The following is a 25579-nucleotide window of genomic DNA, read 5'->3' on the forward strand; positions in this document are numbered from 1 at the left end:
ACCTCCGTTTCCCGGCTTTGGTGCAGTCAGAGCACCTCTGTGGTATGATGCCATCCACCAACTGCATGCCCGTCGATCATTATTTGTCCACCAGCCCTTATATGCCTGCCTGGCTAGAACTTCCTCAACCTCTGGCAGCTCTTGGCACTGCATAGACCTTCCCCATCCCAGTGGGTACAACCTTTCTATGTATGTCCCCATCCTCCTGATACAAACACCTTGAATCAAAAACAAACAAACCAAAAAAAAAAAAAAAAACTATCTGAATCTCATCCATGTCATAATAGAACCCACATATGGGACTTTGTGGAGAAATAGTTCATATGCTCCCTTTCAGAATCACTGCAGCATCTTTTCTTCATGTAAAATAATTACAGTGAAATAGGTATGTATCTACCATTCACTTCCAGGGCTGTGATTTCCTCTGCATTCCTTTTCTTGACTTTCCTAGTATGGGACACCAGTGGATGCCCCTAACTAGAGAATCCTCAGCTCTTCTCTTTTCAGTTCAGTTCAGTTCAGTCACTCAGTTGTGTCCGACTCTTTGTGACTCCATGAATCGCAGTACGCCAGGCCTCCCTGTCCATCACCATCTCCTGGAGTTCACTCAGATTCACGTCCATCGAGTCCGTGATGCGATCCAGCCATCTCATCCTGAGTCGTCCCCTTCTCCTCCTGCCCCCAATCCCTCCCAGCATCAGAGTCTTTCCCAATGAGTCAACTCTTCGCATGAGATGTCCAAAGTATTGGAGCTTCAGCTTTAGCATCATTCCTTCCAAAGAAATCCCAGGGCTGATCTCCTTCAGAATGGACTGGTTGGATCTCCTTGCAGTCCAAGGGACTCTCAAGAGTCTTCTCCAACACCACAGTTCAAAAGCATCAATTCTTCGGCGTTCGGCCTTCCTCATAGTCCAACTCTCACATCCATACATGACCACAGGAAAAACCATAGCCTTGACTAGACTGACCTTAGTCAGCAAAGAAATGTCTTTGCTTTTGAATATACTATCTAGGTTGATCGTAACTTTTCTTCCAAGGAGTAAGCGTCTTTTAATTTCATGGCTGCAGTCACCATCTGCAGTGATTTTGGAGCCCAAAAAAATAAAGTCTGACACTGTTTCTACTGTTTCCCCATCTATTTGCCATGAAGTGATGGGACCAGATGCCATGATCTTCGTTTTCTGAATGTTGAGCTTTAAGCCGACTTTTTCGCTCTCCTCTTTCACTTTCATCAAGAGGCTTTTTAGTTCCTCTTCATGTTCTGCCATGAGGGTGGTGTCATCTGCATATCTGAGGTTATTGATATTTCTCCCAGCAATCTTGATTCCAGCTTGTGTTTCCTCCAGTCCAGCGTTTCTCATGATGTACTCTGCATAGAAGTTAAATAAGCAGGATGACAATATACAGCCTTGACATACTCATTATCCTATTTGGAAGCAGTCTGTTGTTCCATGTCCAGTTCTAACTGTTGCTTCCTGACCTGCATACAGATTCCTCTTTTCAAGCTGCTGCTAAATATACATTTAATATACACCCCAAATATACATTTGGGCTTCCCAGGTGGCTCAACAGTAAAGAATCCATCTGCCAATGCAAGAGCCACACACGATGACAATTTGATCCCTGGGTCGGGGAGATCCCCTGGAGGAGGACATAGTACCCCACTCCAGTATTCTTGCCAGGATAATCCTGTGAACAGAGGAGCCTGGCGGTCTACAGTCCATGGGGTCATAAGGAGTCAAACATGGCTAATCAACTGAATATGCATGCATACACACTAAATATGCATTTAGGATGAAGTTATACATTAAAAGGCAAAATGGCTCTGGGACCTTGACCAGTAGCTACCATTCCCATCGAAAAGAATTCAGGAACACATTTGTGACATTGGTAGATAGTTTGGAGGAATGGGCATTCTGACCACTGTGTGGTCCTGCCACACTGACGTTTCATAATAGTGCAAGAAAGCTGCTCAGAACTGCTGTGTTATGCTACAGGGCACGCTGTCTGATTGGCTGTTCCCTGTTAAGTCTCTAAGAACTTTAGAAACAAAAACTGCTGTTAGCTTAAGTGGTACTTAACCTGAAATCACTTGAGGAAGAGCCTGGAAGCACTGTGCCCTCTGAAGGGATGGGATAAATACATGTGTGAAATTTTATACCAAGTTGATAAAATAACTGAGCCCTTTGAAGAGACCACACAAAAACTTATTTTCCTGCCAACACTTGCCTACATGATTTCATCTAGACTCATGGATTAACTACAAGCTCATGACTCCCAGATTTAATCTTTCAGCCCAAATCTGTCCCTTGACCTTCAAAATTACTACCTAAATGCCTCCTCTATAACTCCACATGGATGTCAACCAAGCATTTCACACTGAACGTGTCCTAAACACAGATAATTCTCCCACATCCCCAGTCTATTTCTCCTGAAATCTCACTAAATAATAACCCTACTCTTGTCAGTGTACAGAAATAAAATCTTGATTCTTCTCTTTTTTTCTCACTTTCAACCTATCAGCAAATTCAGTTAATTCTCCTTCCTAAATATCCAGAAATAGATCCCCACTCACCATCTCTGCCATAACAATCCTGTTCCAAGCAGCAGCATCTCTTGCCTAGACTAACACAGCCTCATACCTATAGCTTTGCTCCTTCTACTTCTCCCTCTACATTTATTTTAAAGGGAGACAGAGACTTTAAAAGGTGAGCCAGATCATGTCACTCCTCTGCTCAAACCCTTGAAGTGGTTTCTCAATTTACACAGCAGAAAATCTAAAGTCTTTACAAAGGTTTATGTGAGTCTTGATGGTCTGCACCCCAGCCTTCCGCTGCCTCCCACCTGCTTCTTCCTGATGACATCTATCATCACTCTCTCCGCCACTCACTTTGTTCCAGCCACAAGGGCATCCATACTCCTACACCTTAAATGTATGCCTGTTCCAGGGACCTTGCCTTGTGGCCTGAGACACTCCTCTCCTGCCATCCACCAGGCTTACTCCGTCACTTCCGCTAGGTCTCTGCTGAGATGGAACCTTAGGGAGGCCTGTGTCTGCTTATTCTACATAAAATAGCGTGTCTCGCCCATAACACTCCTTATTTCCTGATCTTGCTATATTTTTCCTGATTTGAATGAAACTATTTATTTATTTGTTGCTCGCCTTCTCTCAGAAGATATAAACTCCTCAAGGTTGGAGACTTTGTATTCTCAGCACCTCGAACAGTGCCTGATACAGAATAAGCATTTGCTTTATACTTGTTGGTTGATTAAACAAATGAATAATGCACTCCTGTGTTCCCAGTCTCTGTTATAATGAAAGCCGGCATGTTTGTACATCCTCGCACATCATCTGGAACACATCAGACTTTGATCCAGCCATTCACAATGTCCCCAGGATGGGGGAAATCTGGAGTTAATCATCCTTTTCAAATTGGTACTACCCCCTGGGCATTCTATCATCCTTACACCAAGACTGCTGGAAAATCCAGATTGAGCGATTACAATGGTCTCCTAAGGAGCCATTTGCTGTTCATAAAACTCTAAAAAATAGCATCTATGGAACAAAGAGGCCGATGTAGTGTAGAGATACATTATCCTGAACAGCTTAAGATGGCTTCCAGGAATAGGATATACCATGTAATAGCATAATAACCTGTCCATTTCTCATTAAAAGGAGACTGAGAGTACACTGGCACCACACATTTATTTTTTAAAGCTCTTGCATGGAGATGTTCTCATAGACTCTTACTGTGGACTTGAAGATTCTAAAAGAGAATTTCTAATAACTGAGAGACATCATCAACATATCTCATGCCTCCTAAATTTGGAATTAGAAAATGAGATAGTGGACAACAAAGAGAAGGAACTGCTGCACAGAATACAGCGTGTACATTTTAGACAAATCTTCTACCCTTTCAGAATGAATGAATGAATGATTTGAAAGAGTAAATATGTCACCCATTATCTACATAAAGTGTTTGGCTCAGAGGAGGCATTGAATATTTGATACTTAGGTTTTTAACCTGTGATATTGGTTAAGATGGTTAGATCTTGATATCAGATATACAAGGGTTAATTCTTGGCTGCTATGAATAACCCATGGAATTAGACAAATCACCTAACCTTTTCAATCTTCTATTTTCTTATCTAGAAAGTGGAAGGAATAGAAACTTTCATGGCTGGGGGTGGAGGGTGGGGGGCGGTCTCCCTAGTGGTTTGATGGTAAAGAATCCTCATGTCAGTGCAGGAGACACAGGTTCAATCCCTGGTCCAGGAAGATCCCACATGCCACATAGCAACTAACCTGTATGCCACAACTATTGAGCCTGCGCTCTAGAGCTTGGGAGCTGCGACTACTGAAGCCTGTAAGCCCTGGAGCCTGTGTTCCATAAAAGAAGCCACCACAGTGAGAAGTCCTGGCACTGCATCAAAAGAATATGCTCTGCTCACTGCAACTAGAAAAAGCCCACACAAAGCAATGAAGACTGAGTGCAGCCAAAAAAAAAAAAAAAAAAAAGGGTAAAAAAAGAACCTTTCATGGGAGAGGACTAAACAAAATAAGCAAAGAAAAGAAAGAGTGTAGTACAGCCTCTGTGTGCTCAGTCACTTCAGTTGTGTCCTACTCTTTGTGACTCCACGGACTGTAATCCACCAGGTTCCTCAGTCCATGGGATTTTCCCAACAAGAAAACTGGAGTGGGCTGCCATGCCTTCCTCCAGGGGATCTTCCTAATCCAGAGAGACTGAACCTAGGTCTCCTGTGTCTCCTGCACTGCAGGTGAATTCTTTACCGCTGAGCCACCAGGGAAAGCCCAGAACAACATCTAGCATATAAATAAAACTAGCAAATACAGTAGCAACAGTTAATACAGTAGGCATTGCAGGAAGAAACTGGGAAGAAAGAGGAGGCAATTACTCTTCCACACTTTCAGGTCTCCACTCTGCTCTCTATGGCATGTGATTTGAAGAGACCCTAGTGGCTCAGTTGCTAAATAATCTGCTTTCAATGCAGGAGACCTGGGTTCAGTCCCTGGGCCAGGAAGATCCCCTGGAGAAGGGAATGGCAACCTACTCCAGTATTCTTGCCTGGAGAATTTCATGGACAGATGAGCCTGGCGGGCTATAGTCCATGGGGTCACAAAGAGTCAGACATGACTGGGCAACAAACACTCTGACTTTCACTAACAAAGTAAAAGGCTTTGGATTCCCGTTTCTCATGCATTAGAGAGAGGGAATTATTTCCCTCAACTTGTCAACTGATTTCCCAGCTGACATCACACAAAATTTAACATCTTTTCCAGGGTTTGATAAAGGCCACACTTTCCCTAGGAATTCGCACTCAGTCTCTTAGAATTAAGGTGGGGACATTCATTAGTCGCTCCTCCAATCCTGCCAGTTTCTCCCTTGCTGGCTCCTCTCCCTACACTCCAATCCAGGTACCACTGGCTGCTTTCCCCCTGCTCCCTCTGCTCCTGTGAGAGAAGCCTCCTCGCCACTCCCTGAAGAAAGAGACTGGGATCTCAAGATTCCCAATGTTTGCATCTCCTGACCCTGCTCTTTGTTCTCATCCAAACCAAGACAGACTTATCCTTCAAGATCAAGCCTGTGTATTACCCCCCCAACATAATGATATTGCTGTCTGCCCCAGCAACCACAAGTAGAGATGATTTCCGACTCCTCTGCATCATCCGTGTGTTTCATTAGAACTGCACTTCACCTTTGGAATCTCTGTTGCAACTACTGGTCCATCCAGAACGCAGGATTAGGGTCAGAGAGACCTAATTTCTAATTTCAACTACCCATTAACTAGGTGACTTTGAGGATGTTATTTACTGTCCTAGAGCTTCAGAACTGCCCTCTAAAACCAAAGTCATACTCTCTGAGAGGATTATTATGAGAATTCAATGAGATCATAGAAATAAATGTTTAGTCAATGCTGTCACATAATACGGGCTTTATGTGTAGTGTGCTTTGCACACAGAACCCAGTCTTTTATCCAAAAAAATTTTATAGAGCACTTACAATGTGTCAGGCATTGTGTTAGGAGGCAGTAAGACACAGTTCCAGCACTCAACAAGCTCAGAGGCTGTTGCTGATGGGTGAGGGAGTGCGGGCTGGGGGAAGGTGCAGTAGAGCAGGGCATGAGCAGGATGGACCGACAGGGGAAGCCACAATCACGCCCCAGTGTGGCAGGTGCTCTCACAGAGTGGGCTGACATGTGAATGCACCCACCCGATTCTTGCAGGGCAAGAAAGGCTTCCCCAAAACCGTGAGGTTTAAGCTGAGAGGAATCAGCCCAACACAGTGATGGCTGAGGCAGTAGAGATGGTAGAAATGATGAGGTTGACTTGGGGATTGGTACTGGGGGTGGCACTTAGGTTGGTACTTAGGGCTTCCCTGGTGCCTCAGAGGTTAAAGCATCTGCCTGCAATGTGGGAGACCTGGGTTCGATCCCTGGGTTGGGAAGATCCCCTGGAGAAGGAAATGGCAACCCACTCCAGTATTCTTGCCTGGAGAATCCCACAGACGGAGGAGCCTGGCAGGCTACGGTCCACGGGGTCGCAAAGAGTCGGACACGATTGAGCGACTTCACTTTCACTTTCACTGGGGGCGGCAGGGCTTGAAGGACATTCTCAGCAGGGAATGTGCGGAGACCTGGAAACAAAGGGAGCCTACTGGTTCCAAAAGCATTTGAAGGTGGCTTGAGACAATGAAGATAACCAATAAATACTGAACGAGTCGGACTTCCCTGGTGGTCCAGTGGTTAAGAAACCACCTGCCAATGCAGGGGACATGGGTTCGATCCCTGGTCCAGGAAGATCCCACATGCCACAGAGCAACTAAACCCACGCACCACAACTAGTGAAGCCAGGGGGTCTAGGGCCCGTGATTCACAACAAGAGAAGCCACCACAGTGAGAAGCCTGTGCACTGCAACTAGAGAGCAGCCCCTGCTTACGGCAGCTAGAGAAAGTCCACGCATGGCACTGAAGCCCCAGCACAGCCAAAAACAAATAAATGAATTTATAACATATATCTATATTATTGAACTAATCAATTAGCTGAGTAATTCCTTAACTGGACCCTCTACCCTTCCCACCCTCACTAAGCTCTCACCGCGCTCTTCCGTGACTATCCATCACATCCATTTGGAAGTGTTCATATCCAGTGAACTCCAGGGTAGACTACAGTGGTTAGGAGCAGGGGCCCTGGATGAAGACTGTCTAAGTTCAAATCTCACCTCTGCTACTTACTGGCTGTGGGACTTCAGTGACTTACCTCCAGTTTACTCTCTTGTAAAATGGAGATTAAAAAATAGCCCTTTCTGTGATTATTCACATTTAGCTATTAGTATGGCAACCAACTGACACAGAGAAATCATTCAATATATGTTAGTAACAAAATATTCCCTAAGAGTATGTGTGCACTTCCTGTTTCATGACCCAACAGCACGCTCTTTGAGGTCAAACAGTCTTAAATGTTTTCTCTTCTCAGATACGACAGAGCAGTGCTGTTTGAGTTACATCAGTTCAGGCAGCAGAGAATAATGCTTAAGATTGGGAATTTCGGAGCCAGATCTGTCTGGGCTCATATTCATAGCTCTTCCATTTTCTGACTCTGTGATCTTGGGCAAGTTGCATAACCTCTCATTGCCTCAGTCTTCTCATCTGAAAAATGGGGATAAACATAGCAATGACCTCACTGGTTTATGAGCATTCAGTGAGTGACGTTACTCCAGGGCTGGTATTTAAGAGCTAATATTACAATTGTCACGCTGTATGTGTTTTTAACATTAGAATGGAAAATCAGGACTGAGGTGGGAATGCAAGGTCTAAACATGCAGTCAAACGAAAGACACAATGCCAATTAGAAATGTGCAATTTCTATGCATTTCTGTAAAATCATCTATGTATAGGCACAAATAAATATCCACAATTTCATCATTTTAAAAGTGTGTATTTGTGTGTGTGTGCATGTGTGCTCAGTCATGCACGACTCTGCGACCCCATAGACTGCAGCCCACCAGATTCCTCTGTCCACAGGATTCTCCAGGCAAGATTACTGGAGTGGGATGCCATGCCCTCCTCCAGGGGATGTTCCCAACTCAGTGATCAAAGCCCTGTCTCTTGTATCTCCTGCACTGGCAGTTTATTCTGTACCACTGTGCCACCTGGGAAGTCCTTTATATTAAAAGTAACACCATCTAATGTAATAGGTCCAATGTAGATTTCTCTCTGCTTCCCACCTGAATTTGTTCTATCAATTTCAAGTTAAACAGAATCTTGGCTTTAGAAGAATCCAAGTAAAAGATTGGAGTGTTTCTCAGAAATAAGAATCCAAACAACAAGAGATTGCATCTTAATATCCTGAAAACAGCAAATACCAAAAAAACTACAGATTTCAAACTTAGATATTAATGATCAGTCTAATCCTAAGAGACTCAATGCAATTTGAACCATCAAAGTCAGTTCTGAAGCTGGATCAAATCCACTTATCCACCCCTGATTTAGAGCTTATGGATTTTATTCTTCTAAGGATCTGTAATCCAAATATCTCATTTGGGGCTCTTGGGAGAAGATACAATAAAATGTATAGAATGTTAGGAATTCAAATGGGGAAATTCCTAACTCCTTAATTAAAGTTGCATGGGTAATGCTTCCTGCATGAATCAGATTCATAAAAGTATAATAACAACCATAGATTTATAGTTGGACAACGGATATATGTCATGCTCTGAGTTACAGCTGAGAACAGAGTTTGTTAAAGCTGAATTATGGCAAATGCCTTCAACCGAAAAAATGTATGCATAAAATATTAGCCATGATGCACACTTAGAATACTCTGCAGTATAATAAAGACCATTTCTTTTAAAGGTTGTAAATTAAGAATGTTTCCTTTTGAATGAAAGGAATTATCAATTATCACTTTCCCTTTAAAAGTGGCAGAGGAGGTATCTTGCGGCTATCTCCTTTGTAAAAGATAGGTCCTCAACTGTAACAGTTTTCTATGTAACTTTCTCCAGGGTCCCTAGATTATGGTCACAAAGCTACCATAAAAACAAAAGCAATATACCTCAGCCATTACTATCAGTAATTAATATGTTACTACCCAGTTACTTCTATATGTTCTTTGATGTGGTGGGCAGGTTTACCAGCACCTTTTTTACCTTTCTTATTATTTTAAGAAAATCCAGGTAGGAATTGCTTAGGTAGTAAATATTCCTTGGACATTCAACATGAAGGCAGACTTCTTTCTCTAAGCCAGGAAATGAGAGGAGAAAAATTCTCAAAACATTCAAAGGTACATTTTCATTTAGAAACTTGGGGATTTAATACTCACATGTACAGGAAGGGGAGTCTGTTGGGTGAAATAAGTGACTCCCCAAGGATGCAAGGGAACTAGGTCACTTGGCTGGCAGTTGATGGAGTGAGTTTTGGTGTCTCCAGCTGTCAGATTTGCAATAACATTTAGCCTTTACAAATTACTTTACCAACTCCCAAGATCATCAATCTGTAGTTTGTTTGATTCTTTTCTCTGAAACTTGCCTTTGGTTCCCACTGGTCTCCTGACTTGAGTTATTGCTGAGTTGATCCAAAATTCATCAGCTTTAGCTCTACCTCCTAACCAGGGAATATCAGCACTTAAGCTTCTTTTTGAGGGGGAAAAGAATGAAAAAAAAAAACAAACATATATATTTTTTCATGTATATATATATATATAATGTAGTACATAGTTAACTAGATCTTCAAACTAGTTAATTAGACCTTCAAACTATCTCTTTCTTTAAAAGAAGCTATTCTTTGAAAGTATTCAAGATTCCCATTCTGTACATTTATCCAGCAGTTCAAGGGGAAAAAAAAAGCCTTTCAATTTTGCCTTCCTTCATGTGACTTTTTAAATATGCTTTTCCTGCTATGTTTAAATATAAGAATAAGGTACATATTTTGGGGAAATTTTTGAAGCTATGGAAAAGATAGAGAACAAAATTTTAAAAATCATTCCTAATTTCAATATCTTGAGATCATCACTATTACTACTTTGATATTTCTTTCTAGCACTTTTCCTGCTGCTGCTGCTGCTAAGTCACTTCAGTTGTGTCCGACTCTGTGCGACCCCATAGACGGCAGCCCACCAGGCTCCCCCGTCCCTGGGATTCTCTAGGCAAGAACACTGGAGTGGGTTGCCATTTCCTTCTCCAATGCATGGAAGTGAAAAGTGAAAGTGAAGTTGCTCAGTTGTGTCCGACTCTTTGCAACCCCATGAACTGCAGCCTACCAGGCTCCTCCATCCATGGGATTTTCCAGGCAAGAATACTGGAGTGGGGTGCCATTGCTTTCTCTGGCACTTCTATGTGCCTTCTAATAGCATAAGGAACAAAATCTATATAAACTGTTTTTCATACTGCCTTTAATATGTGATACTATATTGGAGAATTTTTCCATTTCCACATTCTGTGAAAATCAAAATTTTAGTGGTTATGTAATACAAATATGTATATAACCTATGAATTTAACGATTTCTATCTTGTCTGATATTTTAAATGTATTTAATTTTCATCCTTAATTCCAGATTCTGGTTCTTATCTCTTGAGTTTTTTCTCAAAGTTTCTGTAAGCACAAATACTGTGTCAAAAAGTATTTTAGAAGACTATCTAGGCCATATGATTTGTTAGATACTGCTCTTAATTTAATAACATTGACTTATTTATTTTAGCCATGTAAGGCGTGGGTACTATTGTTATCCTTATTTTACCTATAAGAAAACAGGCAGCAAGATTAAGTAATTTCCTGGAGTCACACTGGGACTGTGCAGAAGTACTGGTCTTTGAACTAACCATTATTCCAAGCTGCCTCTCGGGAAAAGTTGCAAGACTTTTCTGATAAATACTGTCAATGTTTCTAAAGATCATACAACACAAAACTATATGTGAGAGTGCCTCCCTAAACTTCCATCACTTAATTTAAATTCACCAGCACAGAATATTATTGCTTTATGGCAGAAAGTGAAGAGGAACTAAAAAGCCTCTTGATGAAAGTGAAAGAGGAGAGTCAAAAAGTTGGCTTAAAGCTCAACATTCAGAAAACGAAGATCATGGCATCTGGTCCCATCACTTCATGGCAAATAGATGGGGAAACACCAGAAACAGTGTCAGACTTTATCTTTTGGGGCTCCAAAATCACTGCAGATGGTGACTGCAGCCATGAAATTAAAAGACGCTTACTCCTTGGAAGAAAAGTTATGACCAAACTAGAGAGCATATACAAAAGCAGAGACATTACTTTGCCAACAAAGGTCCATCTAGTCAAGGCTATGGTTTTTCCTGTGGTCATGTATGGATTTGAGAGTTGGACTGTGAAGAAAGCTGAGCACCGAAGAATTGATGCTTTTGAACTGTGGTGTTGGAGAAGACTCTTTAGAGTCCCTGGGACTGCAAGGAGATCCAACCAGTCCATTCTAAAGGAGATCAGTGCTGGGTATTCTTTGGAAGGACTGATGCTAAAGCTGAAACTCCAATACTTTGGCTACCTCACGAAAAGAGTTGACTCATTGGAAAAGACTCTGATACTGGGAGGGATTGGGGGCAGGAAGAGAAGCGGACAACAGAGGATGAGATGGCTGGATGGCATCACTGACTTGATGGACATGAGTTTGAATGAACTCTGGGAATTGGTGATGGACTGGGTGGCCTGGCGTGCTGCAATTCATGGGGTCACAAAGAGTCGGACACGACTGAGAGACTGAACTGACCTGAACTGAATGTCCATCGCCAAAGTTTACATTTAGATGTGTATTTATTCAGGAATATGGATCACTTTGCTATATACCTGAAACTGATGAGACCTCATGGCTCAGAAGGTAAAGAATCTGCCTGCTATGCAGGAGACACAGGAGACTCGGGTTCAGTCCCTGGGTAAGGGAAGATCCCCTAGAGGAGGAAATGACAATCCACTCCAGTATTTTTTTCTGAAAAATCCCATGGACAAAGGAGCCTGGTAAGCTACAGTCCATGGGGTCACAAAGAGTCAGACACGGCTGAGCAACTAGGCACGAACACATACCTGAAACTAGCACCATGTTGTAAATCAACTATACTTTGATTCTTTTTTTAATGGCTTTATTTTTTATTTTTTTACTTTACAATGCAGTAAGGGGTATTTAAGGAGGAAAAGGAACCTAGGGAATTAAACTTATATCTTTATTTATTTTTTAAAAATTGTGTTCATTAATTCAGCCCCTTTATTCTAAACTTTATAGATGCTTTTTCTCTTTGAGAAAATAGAACTTTGAATAAGGTTGGAGTTCAACCAATAATTGGTAGCTTTGGAAAAGAGGAGAATTACTTCAGATCAGATCAATAAGCATGGATTCAACTTACTTGGATATAGACCAGCAGGCCTGAAAGAACAGTGTGGCCACCTGAGCTATTAAAGACAAGGCAACTATTTGATAGTGTACATAGGAAAATTCACAGCATTAATGCTTCTGCTTAGTGGGGCTCCTTTCTTAATTCAGAGACAAGCTAACAGATGCTTTTTCAAGTTTACTATTCCTGAAGGTATGAAAGTATTTTCCAACAGAAAGCAGCTGGAAAATAATACAAGATGGTACCCAGCCATGAGCTAGATGAAATACAGGTGTTATAGTAAGTCTGAGAGGGGAGAAAACGCCACAAGGCTAGGCCCTGAGCTGAATCCTGAAAGATGCTGTGAGGTTTAGCTGATGTATTGGATTGGCCAAGAAATTTGTTCAAGTTTTTCCATAAGATGTTATAGAAAACACAAATGAACTTTTTGGCCAACCCAATGACTGCATTGAACTGGTGGAGTGTGTCCTTCTGAGCAATGAAGAGTCTTCTCTTTGGATAAGCCTAATTCAGAAAAAGGAGAAATGTTTGCAAATGGAAGTATTTTTAATTGCCTTCTAGTTTTAAGCAGGAAATACAATACCTGCAGCTGTTATTTTCTTATTTTCTTATCATGGAAGTAGTGCATTTTGGTTTATTTTATGTCAAAATGCTTGAAACTACATAGCAGGCTGACGTCTGCTGTGCTTCTGAACACATTCAACTTTGAGTAAGATATACTGATGCTCATGTTAAGTCAGCTAACTATGAGATGTGGTTTGTCTAATTGCACAAAAGTACAAAAGTAGTTAGCTGACTTAACATGAGCATCGGTATATCTTACTCAAACCTGAATGTGTTCAGAAGCACAGCAGTCATCAGTCTGCTATGTAGTTTCAAGCATTTTGACATAAAATAAACCAAAATGCACTACTTCATGTGAAGAGTTGACTCATTGGAAGAGACTCTGATGCTGGGAGGGACTGGGGGGTGGAAGGAAAAGGGGACGACAGAGGATGAGATAGCTGGATGGCATCACCGACTCGATGGACGTGAGTTTGAGCGAACTCTGGGAGCTGGTGATGGACAGGGAGGCCTGGCGTGCTGCGATTCATGGGGTCGCAAAGAGTCAGACACAACTGAGCGACTGAACTGAACTGAACTGATGGTTGGATTTCAGAAGCTACTAACAGTAGTTTTAAAACACAAAACCATTCATGTGACAGAAACACAAGCTTATTTCTAGACAGTTCTTGAGAGCAAATACTGCAGCAGTTTAAATACTATATTACTTCTTAATTATCTTTTGAAGTTGTTAAGGAAAATGTAATTACAGAATGGTTAAATTTTTATAAAAGATTAAGATAAAAGACAGCCATTTTTTTTACTGAGAACCAAAAACATCATGCCTAAGGCCTATAAAAATTCCAAATCCACCAAAAAAAGGAAAAAAAAAATACTGGCTTTAAAACAGAAAAAGAAAATTGTAAAGTATGGGTTAATAAATGATACTATTATATATACAGAAGATATTCTTTTGTTAGGGCTTCCCTGCTAGCTCAGCTCGTAAAGAATCCACCTGCAATGCAGGAGACCCCAGTTTGATTCCTGGGTCGGGAAGGTCTGCTGGAGAATGGATAGGCTACCCATTCTAGTATTCTTGGGCTTACTTGGTAAAGAAGCTTTCTGATAAAGATTCCGTGGTAAAGCCCAGCTGGTAAAGAATCCACCTGCAATGTGGGAGACCTGGGTTTGATCCCTGTTTGGGGAAGATCCTCTGGAGAAGGAAATGGCTGCCCACTCCACTATTCTGGCCTGGAGAATTCCATGGACAGAGGAACTGGGAGGGATACAGTCCATGACGTTGCAAAGAGTTGGACATGACTGAGTGACTTTATTACACATCCTTTTGCTAACTATTAAATGACAGTTAAATCTTATGATGGTTGTGTGCTGTGCTGTGCTTAGTCGTTCAGTCATGTTCGACTATTTGCAACCCCATGGACTGTAGCCCGCCAGGCTCCTCTGTCCACAAGGATTCTCCAGGCAAGAATACTAGAGTGGGTTGCCATGCCCTGCTCCAGGGTATCTTCCCAACCCAGGAATCAAACCCACGTCTCCGGCATTGCAAGCAGATTCTTTACCATCTGAGCCACTAGGGAAGCCCCTTATGATGATTATATATAAGCTAAAATGTATCATTACCCTTGTTAAAATAAATATGATATGATATGGGCCTCTATAAAAAAAGAACTTAAGTTCTGCCAAAATGTGAACTTGGCCCTGGGAAGGAAGTACTTCTGTCTGATCAAGCTATTTTGAAGCACTGCTCATTAAACATGGCTTTCATCTCTCCAATAAGTAACCTTTATTATATAATATACCTAAGGTACACTTAAGATATCAAAAGGTATTACAAAATTTCTACATCTGTCTATAGCCTCAGTTGATAAAGGTCACTTGCTTCAGGCCACGCTTTGGCTGATTATAATACTTGAGATGTTAGCAGTATGGTTTCCTCTGTTTTAGCCACTGATTTATTCTTCACTTAATATATATATTTAGTTTCTACATGCTTTTTTGCTCAGACTCTGTAACAAATTATTCACTGCTAGGCCTCAGGGGCCACCCAGTTTGTAGTACATTGCTACATCAGCCCAAGAAACTGTACATCATCCTCAGGTTGAAATTCCAAACTCCCGCTAGAATAAAATGGATACATCCTGGGTCAGGTGTCCTTCTTTGCTCTAATCAATCAATCATGACTGGGGTGGGGGGAGGGCAGGATTATAACTCCTGCAGACTAAGTGTGCATTTGAAACAAAGGGAGATCTAAGCCTGCATCCTAGAAAACAGAGCAAAAGTAAAGTGCCGATGCTTTATTCGGGAGGTGCAAAACCAGGGCAGCAAGAACGAGGAAAAGGTAGGACTACCATGTATCCTAGTTTGCTCTCATGCTGGATGGCACCTATTGGCCTGGTGGGGTGTGAGAGAGATGAGCAGATGCACGAGTGGTTCTCCTTGGGAAGAGGCATGACGGTGCTTTCAGCTCCACAAATCCAGCCCCATCCTTCTTCGCAAGAAAGACTATGTGATGGCAAGTGACCAAAGGGTTCATAAGGATAGGAATCAGGGCTCCAGGGCTATAGTTTTGCCTTTCATTTGGCTTAATAGTGTCCATGTAATATCAGGCTTGGAAGCCATCTAGTTTGGGGTTCACTGACAAATTTTTTAAAGTAGCTTTTGTATTTTAATGCCCACTAAGTAAAATAACCAAGACATCAAATATGCAAAATATAGTTTTAAAATAAATTTATCTTAAAAATTGAGTCAATCAATTAAGAAAAGGCTCAATAAATAGTAGAACAGAGAACATTAGAGCAAAAATTGTGAGAGTGGTTCAGAAAAGAAGTTCATTCATGAATCCAATGTGAATTCCACATACAACATGGAAGATATTGTGGTTGACCCTGAACAGCCCCAATGACTAGTGTTTCCTGATAATACTTTTCCAGTGCTTGACCCAGGTCTCTCCTCTTATTCCTCTGTTCTTTTGTTGTTTTCTTTGTTTTTGTTTTGTTTTGTTTTTCTACTAGTCATGACTCTATATTCTGTGGAATCATACAAGTTATTCTACTGTTTCTTCTTCATGGCTGTCCTTTGAATAGCTGAAGTCAATAATCGAACCTTCTTTTAATCTTCTTTTTCTATTGACCTTTTTCATTAAGGATCCTTATATTCTCTTCATTATCATTTTATGAATAAAGAGATAAAAGGCCCACATTACAAAGCCTGTTTCTCATAAAATACACTTGTGCAGGGTTCCAGGAGGGTTTCAACATTTCTGTGTGCCTCAAATTTCTCAAATTCTTACATAAAAATTATGTGATTCCTCTCTGTATCTTTGCACGGTGAACAGGTAATATCAGTCCCATTTATGAAATTAGAAAAGAGAAGGACAAAAATGTTAAGCAATTTAATTAGAAGATGAATAATAATAAATTTCTGAATAAAAAAAAATGGAGCCTCCATAGACTAGTATTGGTTTTTTTTTCTGCTAATCCTGCTATTTTTATAGTCTCTGGTATCATGAAATTCACAGCCCAAGATGTAAGATAATACAGACAGAGCCATAGAAAATGGAGAAAAAGAAAGGAGAAAACTGAAAGAGAAAAAAATACAGGATCTGGAGATGGGAAAACCAGAGGGAAATGATTGTTACAAAAGATATATGGTATTATATTTGAAGATTTTTAAGTAGATTGTCATTCTTCATATTGGCTTTTAAACTTAAGATCCATGAAGTCAGAACCTACTGCTCAAGTAGATGCTAGGGGGACCTTTCAGAAATTAAAATATCTTCTGGAAAAAATCAATAGAGAAGTTATTTTATTTTCTGAAGGCCCCCCTAGCTTCTATTTGAGCAGTAGGCTCTGACTTCATGGAAATTTGGGTTGTTATATGTAGAAACCAACACAATACTGTAAAGCAATTTTCCTCCAATTAAAACATAAATTAAAAAGAATAAAAATATAGTATTCAAATAAAAATAATAAAAAGATAAGATACAGTTGGCCCTTTCATATTCATGGTCCCATGCATTTAACCAACCACAAGCAGAATTTTGCCTGAATTTTGGTTGAATCTGCACATTAGGAATCTGGGAAAAGGGAGGGCTGACTGTACTACACCATCTTATAAAAGGAACTTGAGCATCAGCAGATTTTGGTATCCATGGGGGTCCTGGCACCAGTGTCCCTGGATACCAAAGGACAATCCTAAGTATATACCCCTAAGGAAGAGAAGACTCATGATCTGCTCCAGGTTGAGTTTGTCATTTCTGCTAGGAGGAATTACAAGACTCAGTATAAAGTTGAACTCACAGCTAAGATTTATTACAATGAAAGGAATACAAAGCAAAGTCAACACAGGTAAGGGCATGTAAGACACCGTCTGAAGAAAACCAAATGCAAGCTCCCAAGGGGACCATCCTCGGGCAGTCACAGGACATGCTTAATTCCTCCAGCAGTGGGTTGTGACAGCACACACGGAATACTGTCCACCACAGAAGATCACTGAAGACCCAATAACCAACACTTTCATTGGAAGGTGGGCACATAGGCACCCACTACCTGTCAGGTAACAAAATTCTAGAATCCCAGCAGGAAAGCAGGTGTTCAGCCTGAATGATACTGTTTGTCCAAACAGTTTAGGCACAGTGAGCCACTCTTGTCAGTTAAGGGGCCATTTAACATCCATGTAAAGATCTGTCTGCAAGCAAGTTCCCAGATGCCAGCCAAGGTCAATACTGCAAGCAGAACTTTCTAAGGATGGCAATCTCAGCTGTGCTATGGTAACTCCTCTGCACACACAGTAAATGCTTCACCCAGTCCAAAGCTTTACTATAATCTCAGGTTGATTAGACCCTGGAACAGAATTTATTTATTACCTCTTGGAAAAAGAGAACACGGACTGTTTTGATATATAAATACTAGTCATCAGAAATGTTGGTTTCCCTGGTGGCTCAGTGGCAAAGAATTCATCTGCCAATGCAGGAACCCCAAAGGAGATGTGAATTTGATCCCTGGGTCAGGAAGATCTCCTGGAGAAAGACATAGCAACCCACTTCATTATTGCCTGAGAAATCCGATGGACAGAGGAGTCTGGTGGGCTATAGTCTACGGGGACTCTTTGCAAAGAGTCAGTCATGACTGAAGCAGCTGAGTGCATACTGAGCACATGAGCACATCAAAAAGATATTGGGATGGCACAGAGGGGAAAAATGGGTAAGACCAAGGAACTAACGCCTACATCCGACTGAGCAATATACAATCTACTGTCTCACTGATGATCTCACTAAGGATTATTTCTCAATCCCACTTGAGAGTTCCTGCAACTGAGATATTTCTGCCCCTTAAATCTAACCTAGATCTTTCCTTCTTATTGAATTGGATCTTTCCATCTGGCTTAAGAAAGCCTTCCATTCCCCCTGGAGGCTCAGTTGATAAGTCGCATTACAGATCATCAGGGCCCACAATGATGTCTGTACCATATTGTCTGCTCACAAAGAAGGAAGCATTTATCCTTGTACTGAAAGTGCTTAGTCACTCAGTCATGTCTGACTCTTTGCAACCCCATGTTCGATAGCTCACCAGGCTTCTCTGTCCATGCGGATTCTCCAGGCAAGAATACTGGAGTGGGTTGCCATGCCCTCCTCCAGGGGATCTTCCCAAACCAGGGATTGAACCCAGGTCTCCCACATTGCAGACAGATTTTTTTTACCATCTGAGCCACGAGGAAGCCCAAAAGTAAGAGAATTGCTCATCAGGCCCAGCAAGATATGAACTCATGACCCCTGATTTACAAGACCAGTGCTCTAGCCCCTGCACTATAGGGCCTATACTAAAGGAGAAGGCTTTAAATTTCCATACATAAATCACAAAAGTAATCAGTGCAGAGACTTGTGGAAAGTTATGTCAGGAGATTTGGTTTCCTTCAGAGAAAACTTTAGTCACTAATTAACTGTGTCTTCTTGGCCAGTTAAACTCCAAAACCTCAGTTTTCTCATCTGGAAAATGAGAGATTCAAGCTACAGAGCCTGCAAAGTCTCTTTGGACTCAAAAACTCTGATTTAATGGATCTCACAATACTGTCAAACATAATACCACTGGCCTGGTTATAGAGTCACAATGTTCTCGACTCAAATGTCTTTCATCCCCAAAACAGGCAGAAATATCTCAGTTGCAGGAACTCTCAAGTGGGATTGAGCAAGGAGGTGAGGTTGGGAGAAGTGACTTCAACAGAGAAAGTTGTAGGGATTAAAAGAGCATTAAAAAAAAAAAAAAGAAAAGTCTTCCAAATATTCTTCCTACTCAGAAATGTTTGCTGGAATAATACAGAACTATTTCTTTATGCTCTAGCTGAACTTTCCCTGCTTGCTTTTCAATAATAAAGAGATCAGCCCATTAATTTTTTAAAACAGGAAATGATAGGGAAAAGACTCCATAAACAGCTGAAATGTTAATCACACAAAGGCTCCCAAAGCAATTTCATTCTGGATTCCTCATGGTTATGCATTACAATAATTTTCATCAGAACAGTGGCCCTTAGGACAGGCTGCTGGGCAAATGATACCTATGGCAGCCTGAATGCCTGTGCTGGCTTTTGAAGGGGCACCTGGGAAGAATGTTCCAGAAAAGCACTGGCATAGACAGTGGGGCTGGTGGGGCAGAGGCAACAGAGAGAGTAATTAATCCATTTGGAAGATATTAGGTAGTCTGCATATATTATCTATTTGAATTCAACAACAGAGGATATAATTATCATGCTCACTTCACAGATGATGGAAATAAGGTTCAGAGAAGGTAGGTAACTTTCCTACAGGCATACAGTCACATCGTGGATTAGTTTTCCACTGCTGTGTTCTTGCTGCATAACAAATTACCACAACCCCAGCAATGCAAACACCACAATTGTACTGTCTCACAGTTTTCACGGGTCAGGAGTCCAGGTGTAAGTTAGCCGCATTCTCCCACTCAGATCTCACCAAGCTGAAATCAAGGTGTGGGCTAGGTGTGCAAAGTCACTTCAGTCATGTCCAACTCTGTGACCATATGGACTGTAACCGGCCAGGCTCCTCTGACCATGGGACTTTCCAGGCAAGAATATTGAAGTGGGTGGCCACTTCCTACACCAAGGGATCTTCCCAAGCCAGGGATTAACCCCCGCCAGGCCCCTCTGTCCATGGAATTCTCCAGGCAAGAATACTGGAGTGTGTACCCATTCCCTTCTCTAGGGGATCTTCTTGACCCAGGGATCAAACCTGGGTCTCCAGCATTGCAAGCAGGTTCTTTACCATCTAAGCCACCAGGGAAGCTGTGATTCTAATCTGAGGTTTGGGGTCTTCATCCAGGCTCACTGGTTATTGGAAGAGTTAATTTCCACTATAAGAGGTCACACACATCCTTACCACGTGTGATTCCAGTAGGCAGTTTACAACTTGGCTGTTTGCTCCTAGGCCCGTCTGGCTTGTCCTGGATAATCTTCCGTTTGATTAACTCATTAACCAAGTCAACTAACTGGTTAGTGACCTAATTGCAGAAGTGATATCCAATCCTAGCCACAGGGTCCACTCACACTCAGGTAGGGGGTGGGGAGATTATACAGCATAGCACACGGGCCACTGAGGGTCAGCTTAGAACTCTGCCTCCCATACAGAGCTGGTAAAGACCAGACACGGCCCTTGGGATTTCTAGGTCTTCAGTTGTGGGAAAGGCAGGAAAGTGAATAAACACAAAATAAAATGTGTTCAGGGATATGTATGCATAAATGGTAAGTTAGAGAGGAAGGAGCTATATCTGCCTAGGGAGGGTCCATAAAGTTCAAGGTTAAAGAAGAGGCTTCTGGGTGGATAAGATGAAGGGCTGAGTGGGGAGGGTATTAGAGGAAGAGGAAGCATCTTCCCTAAATCCCTTCAGTGAATTTTCCATTGACTCTTCAGATTAATCTTAAGTCTTAAATATGACTTGCAAGTTTCCATGTGATCTAACTTCTCCTTCCTTTCCAGACACTGCATCCTTTAGTATCTGCTACCTAGACTCACTATACATCTTTTATTTATTGATTTTTAAATTTTATTTTTATTTACTTTTGGCGGGGGGACGTGCTGTGTGGTATACAGAATCTTAGTTCCCCGACCAGGATTCGAACCTGTGTCTCCTGTAGGAACATGATTCCCCCAAATTACAGTGGCTTAAAACAAAGGTTTATTTCGTGCTCACAATGCATGATCATTATTGCTGCAAATACTGGTCATTCCAGACTTAGGCTGACAGAACATCCTCCATCTCCAATAAATCTGTGGCCATCATAACAGAGAAGAAACATGATAAATCTAAAATGTTCATCTTGGAAGTGACACGTTACTTCCATCTACATTACTACCTACATGACATATGTATTCCATTAAAGAAAACAAGTTACATAGCCACTCCCGAGTTCAACAGGGTAGAGACATATAAACCTCACACAAGAAGGGGTTCTTCAAGGAAATATTGACGAAGAGGAATATAATCAAACCAGGCTGCAAGGCTCTCTTCCAACATTTGGGTTTTCACTTTTCATTTGTTAGCAATTAAACTTTACAATTCTGCCTTGGATTTGCAGTAAAGAATACAAGTCAAGGTTTTAGAGGAAAGAGAATCAGAATGCCTCGTATTTTGGAGACAAGCAAACTGGCTCAGAGAGGCTGGTGTCCTTCCCTAAGGCAATTGTGCATCTTATGAGTTATGAAGTGAAGTAGCTCAGTCATGTCCGACTCTTTGCTATCCCACGGACTGTAGCCTACCAGGCTTCTCAGACCATGGGATTTTCCAGGCAAGAGTACTGGAGTGGGTTGCCATTTCCTTCTCCAGGGGATCTTCCCGACTCAGGGATCGAACCCAGGTCTCCCACATTGTAGGCAGACACTTTACCCTCTGAGCCACCAGGGAATGAAACCACATACCACTGGCCTCTGGACTGAGGATCATTCTTCTGTTGCTTTCAAGATATAGGGTTAGTCGCTCAGTTGTCCGACTCTGCAACCCCATGGACTGTAGCCTGCCAGGCTCCTCTGTCCATGGAATTCTTCAGGCAAGAATACCGGACTGGGTAGCTATTCCCTTCTCCAGGGGGTTTTCCTAACCTAGGGATCGAACCTGAGTCTCTTGCAGGAGCACTGGCAGACAGATTCTTTAGCATCTGAGCCACCAAGAAAGCCCTACATGAGATAACCAAACTCCTATCCATTGCTACAAATCAGACCCAAGGCTTTTCGCAGCATGGATGCGACCCCTGCCCTTGAACCTGATTCATGGTCCTCCTAGGGGAACCCCTGAGTCAGTGAGTTACAATAGGGCTTTTCTCAAATCAATTCTCCTTGCTCTGTTGAGAGAGGCTGTAATTATGCTCAGTTCTTTGGTTGTTTTATAGCTTGGTACTGACATAGTGAGAACATCTCCAATAAAAATGTCTATGAGGCTTTGTTTCCTTTTGTATAAATTCATTGTTTAGAATTCAGCAGCCCATGTCTTAGTGATTTATCAGAATTAGTCCATTTAAGAAGGAGTGCCTTGCTCAACTGAAATCTGTACTCTGTTTTACCCAAAGATTGGTATTGTCATTAAGCTTAAACTAAGCTCCCATGTATATTTCAAAGCTTTAAAAAATAATAAAAATTAAAAAAATAAACCTTTTCTGGTTCTTAGTCAATTCTACTCAAAACCCTCTTTATTCTAATCTTTTTATAGTCTTCTTGCTTGTATAATGAACACTTTTTCTTCATCATCATTTTCTTTTCCACTGACAGTCCATATAATGACTACCTAATCTGATGGCTACCTTCACTTATCAATTGGTCAAATCTCAGAGATGGCAGAAAATGTAATGAAACCAAAATTTTAATATGAGCTCCTTAGTATATCATGGGTCATAGGTCCTTCAAATTTTCTATGTAAAAACAAGCAGCATATACCATATGACCCTACATTCCCACTCCTGGACATATATCCTGAGAAAACACTGTCCAAAATATTACAGGCACACCAACGTTCACTGCACCACGGTTTACAATAGCCAAGACATGGAAGCAACCTAAATGTCCATCAATGGAGGAATGGATAAAGAAGATGTGGTACATATATACAATGGAATATTACTCAGCCATTAAAAAGAAAGAAATAATGCCACTGTGCAGCAACATGGATAAACCTAGAGAGTGTCATATTGAGTGAAATAAGTCAGACAGAGAAAGAGAAGTATCATATGACATTCCATATATGTGGAATCTAAAATGAAATGATACAAATGAACTTAAACTTACAAAACAGAAACAAACTCACAGAGAAGGAACTTATGGTTGCTGGGGGTGGGGGGTGCGAAGGATGAGGGGAAGGGATAGTTAGGGAGTTTGGAATCAACATGTACACACTACTGTATTTAAAATGGATAACCAACAAGGGTCCACTGTACACACAGGGAACTCTGCTCAATGTTATGTGGCAGCCTGGATGGGGGAGGAGTTTGGGGGAGAACAGATACAAATATATGTATGGCTGAGTCCCTTTGCTGTTCACCTGAAACAATCACAAACTTGTTAATCAGATATATTCCAATATAAAATAAAAAGTTTAATTAAAAAAATATTGGAAAGAACAAACTATATGATGTTTAAACCAATGAATAAAGAAAACATGGAGCATATACTTCAACATTCTCAAATCCCTCAGGAAAAAAAAAATATGTATCTGAATATTCTTTTAACAATTGTTCACTCTCTGAGTTTTGAGTCCTTTTTTTACTATTTCTTATTTTCTATTTTTGACATATTTTACATTGCATTTTTTTTCTTCTACTATATTCATGGTATTGAATTGAAAGGTAGTTTAGTGCTAAAAACTGGGCATATAGTAGACATGTAAAGGAATTTGAGACCAGACAAATTGGGCTATTTTAAGAAATGAAATAAACATTCACTGTCTGCAGAGAGGTCAGAATCTAGATTTTTTTTTTAATATATATATTTTGGCTGCACCATGTGGCATGTGGGATCTTAGTTCCCCAACCAGGGATCAAACCTGTACCCCCTTGCATTGGAAGCACAGAGTCTTAACTGCTGAACTGCCAGGGAAGTCACTAAAATCTAGATTGTTAAAAAATGGCCCCTGACACTTTTAGGATTTGGAGTCTAAAAGCTTGTCTGGGGGTCCCCCATTCCTCAGCTGAATTTGGACTGCCCTCTGCTCATTTGCTGACACCAGTCCAGGGTGCATAGCTTTTCTTTGAACAGCCTGAGGACCAGGAATTTAAATTCACCTTCCAGTGATCTGTTCTACAATTTATATCCACATACACACATATATAACACATTCCCCGAGGGTTCTCCAGCATAAATAAACTAAATGATGCCATGTCAGACAAGGGAAATTCTTCAAAGAAAGCCAACATGGTGCAGAGAATCCAAACATGGAGAGCACATTTGAACAAACAGGCAGACTGTGTGCTAAAGAGCTGCTTCCCTATAATGCCAGAGTTTGTAAAAGTTGAAAAGTTTGGTTATTGGAATGAGACTGTTCCTAGAAGACATTAGCGATTAGTAGACAGATGACTGGGCTAGGACGAGGATGCTACAGTCATGCTCTAGAGGTCTAGGAACCTAACCTGTTCCATGGCTTACTTTCCACAGCTCAGCTTGATGTCACTTCTGTCCTGCCCATGAGAACTATACAGTGAACCTTTCTCTCTTTGCTTACAAACAGCTAACATGATATTAAATCCACTGCTAAACACCATAATTCTAAACCACAATGCTTTTTGTATTTAATAATTTTCCTATATCAAAAATAGCACTGTAGAAATATGGGAAAAGAAAAATAGTATAAAGAAGTTGTGTGTAAGCCTAACATGCAGACGGAAAACTTCTAAAATGTTTGCTATATTTTCTTCTAACCTTTTCTTCTAGGATGACTTCATCTATAAGTACAGCCCCAAACCCATACACAAAACCCCCACTTCCCCAACACACACATATGGAGGAAAGGATCCTCCATCACTTACTAGAAAATGACTTATCTTTTTACGTCTTAGTTTTCTTACCCGTAAAATGCAGGTAAAACTAATGCCTGCTTCACACGACTAGTGTAAAGATTAACTGAGTGAGTTATAGAATATGCTTAGAATCTTATCTTGCACATCAGTTTAGTTCAGTTTAGTCGCTCAATCATGTCTGACTCTTTGTGACCCCATGAACCACAGCACATCAGGCCTCCCTGTCCAGCACCAACTCCGGGAGTTTACCCAAACTCATGTCCATTGAGTCAGTGATACCATCCAACCATCTCATCCTCTGTTGTCCCCTTCTCCTCCTGCCCTCAATCTTTCCCAGCATCAGGGTCTTTTCAAATGAGTCAGCTTTTCACATCAGGTGGCCAAAGTATTGGAGGTTCAACTTCAACATCAGTCCTTCCAATGAACACCTAGGACTGATCTCCTTTAGGATGGACGGGTTGGATCTCCTTGTAGTCCAAGGGACTCTCAAGAGTCTTCTCCAACACCACAGTTCAAAAGCATCAATTCTTCGATGCTCAGCTTTCTTCACAGTCCAACTCTCACAGCCATACATGACCACTGGAAAAACCATAGCCTTGACTAGACCTTTGTTGACAAAGTAATGTCTCTGCTTTTTAATATGCTGTCTA

The sequence above is a fragment of the Oryx dammah genome, unplaced genomic scaffold (genome assembly GCF_014754425.2).
Source record: "Oryx dammah isolate SB20612 unplaced genomic scaffold, SCBI_Odam_1.1 HiC_scaffold_19, whole genome shotgun sequence".
NCBI lineage: Eukaryota > Metazoa > Chordata > Mammalia > Artiodactyla > Bovidae > Oryx > Oryx dammah.